Raw genomic sequence first — 2787 nt, 5'->3', positions numbered from 1 at the left:
GAGAGGTGAGTTGGGAAAGTGATGTGGAGAGCGGATGGGAGGGGGTAGGAAAGTGGGGAGAGAGAAAGGGAGAGAGCTGGAGGAAATTGGGAATTTCTACAGTGTTTGTTATCTAAAGTGGTGGGTTTCTTTGAAACGGTTCCTGGTGAGGCTGGCATTGCTGTTGAAAGAGGGCATGCTGTCTCTGTAGTGCCGTAGCTTAGATGACTGAGATTTCTTTGATCACCTTGGTAACTGTCTCCTAATGTGACTGCTGCTGGTGAATTGTTGCTGATCTCAGACCAGAATTAGGCTGGTCTGACTGTGTAGTCTATTGTTTACCGGATGGGGTCATTGCTGCTTGTCAGTCCATTAACACCCAGTCTGTCCTCAAGCACAAGTAGATAAATAGACAAATAGAAATAATGTGGAAATATTAGCAGGTGTTTCCACAGCAAGGTTAATACATTAATTATTTAGTTCCTGTGACTGGTATGAATGCTTCTCATTGTTTGTGTTTATGGTCCCTTTTCAGTTGAACCAAAATTATATCATTTGTTGTTGTATTATCAGTTTCTTGAAGAATTGAAAGTTGTACTTTTTTGTACAATTTACATTTTTTGCAATATTTGTCACTTACTTGCTTTAGTTAATTCTATAATGTTTTTTTCTGGGCATCTAGTAATGTAATCTTGAATGTTGAGATAAGGAGCATGTTGCAGTGAGGAGAGAGTTGCAGTTACACATGCCGACCAAAAGAGGGCAACATGATGTCAGAATTCCTGTTCTGGGTCCTGAATGAGATTGTATGTGTCGGGTTAAACGCGTAAGTAACAATAATTTACATTTACGCTTGGAACGGCTTCCCTCGCGCTGTCAGTCTGCAGTTCAAAGCGCCTTCCACTCTCCTGGCTACAAAGCAGCACCTTGTCACATGGTAAAGATAGCGAGGCTTGGGATGAAGTTCTTCACAGTCAAGGTGCCATTATGAAAGACCTTGCCTTGGCGTGGAAGCCAAATCAAAACAAGGGGAAAATTAAATGTGCCAGTCTCTTCCTCCTGAAACCGTCTCGGCTGCCTGGCTGGGCCTCAGCCAAGGACGTCTGGATGTTAAACAAACCCTCTTCTATTACTTTACTTTTATTACTATTCTAGTCTGAGTTTGAGTTATCTTTTAGTGATATTCATATTTAAGATTTGTGTCATTATCTTTACCATTGTGGTTAATGGAAGCTTTTGTCATCTCCAAAAATTCTGCATTTACAAAACACCCCACATTCAAATTAAAGCTGTCCAGTTGAAGTGATCTTTGATTTGTACAGTTGAGTTTTGATTGCTATAGAACGCTAGGATATAATGGTGAGAATAGTTTTATGGGTGTACATCAACACACCCCCATAGTTGTCCCAGTGAAGTAGTTTCCCCAGTCCATTCTGCTGAAGAGACCACCACCCTCAGCTCCACTGCTACCCTCTGTACCATGAAGCCCCTTATCCTGCACTCTTGTCCTCCCTCAACCCGTGTCCCTGCGTGGAGAGTGATAGCCCTCTTTGGCACAGTGTTCTGCCTTTGTTCCCTGTCAGGGACAGCCTACTGGAAATACAGTGGCAGGGTCAGTGGTTGTTCAATATCTGGCCAGCAGAGGGCAAGGTGCCCTGGCATGGGGACGTAGTTCGAGAGAGAAGGAGCTATTGTACAGTAGTGGTATGGCATTTTAAAAACCACAGGGTTGTCCCGACTAGAGAAAACACCAGGCTACATGTACAGTATTATTTTCTTCTTCTTCTTCCTCATATTATTACTATTAAAGGTATAAGTGGGAAGGAGTAAGTTATAATATGTTATAATATATCTACTCAGTATTATTACTAATACTGTTAATAGGTAGTGCTCCTAATTACAAACTAATAGATAGATAACTACTGTATTAGCCCAGACAAAAAACGAATACTGGTACCACTGGAAATGCATTACAGTACAGTAATTGTAGAACAATTCAATTAAGTTGTACATGCTGTACAATTAGACTTTCCTGTTATGGAATTTAACGGTAAATTACTTGCATATTTGTGAGACATTTGCAAGTATGCAGGGATCATTTCATTTGTCGGTCAAATGCATGGTTTCCAGGATCACCAAGGTGGAACTAAAAACATGAATCTCTCTTGTCAAGCTGTGCTCAAGTGATATGTAACAATTTACCCTACTGTATTGAAACAATAGATTGACCACAACAATAGATTGCACACAGGATTTCCAAGTCTATCCATTTACCGTTTTCGTCTTCAATGTCATAACATTTTTATTTACATTTTTCTGACTGTCAATATATTTCTGCCAAGTTTATGTGGCAAGCTCATTTTCACCAATGTCTGTTTAGAAACAGCAATAGCAGGTGCATTTAGACACCCTGTTTCCATTCTGTAAAACAAACCCCTTGTACTGCCGAACAACCCTCGAAACTAACTCATTACAAATATATCTCCGTTTCCCTCTTTGTCTTTGGTCTTATCTGGGCTAATGTGGAATTCATATTCAGAGACGAGAGAGTTTTGCTGAAGGAGACATTTTGTGTCTTCTCAAACACCAAACGCCCAAAAAGCAGCTTGTTTTTTTTCTTCTAACATTTAGCTAATTGATTATCACATGCCTCAGTCTTATCAGCAAACTGTTATTTTGTAAATGAATATACAGGCACGATCTGCCTTTGTAGTACATTATTTGTGGACAAAATATGCAGACAGAGAAAAACACAAGTAGGTTTTCTGTTGCAGTGTCTAATTACATATGCTCGCACCTATACAGAGA

Source organism: Salmo trutta, chromosome 5 (genome assembly GCF_901001165.1).
Source record: "Salmo trutta chromosome 5, fSalTru1.1, whole genome shotgun sequence".
Lineage (NCBI taxonomy): Eukaryota > Metazoa > Chordata > Actinopteri > Salmoniformes > Salmonidae > Salmo > Salmo trutta.
The sequence above is the reverse complement of the archived record's forward strand: the minus strand, read 5'-3'. Positions refer to the sequence as shown.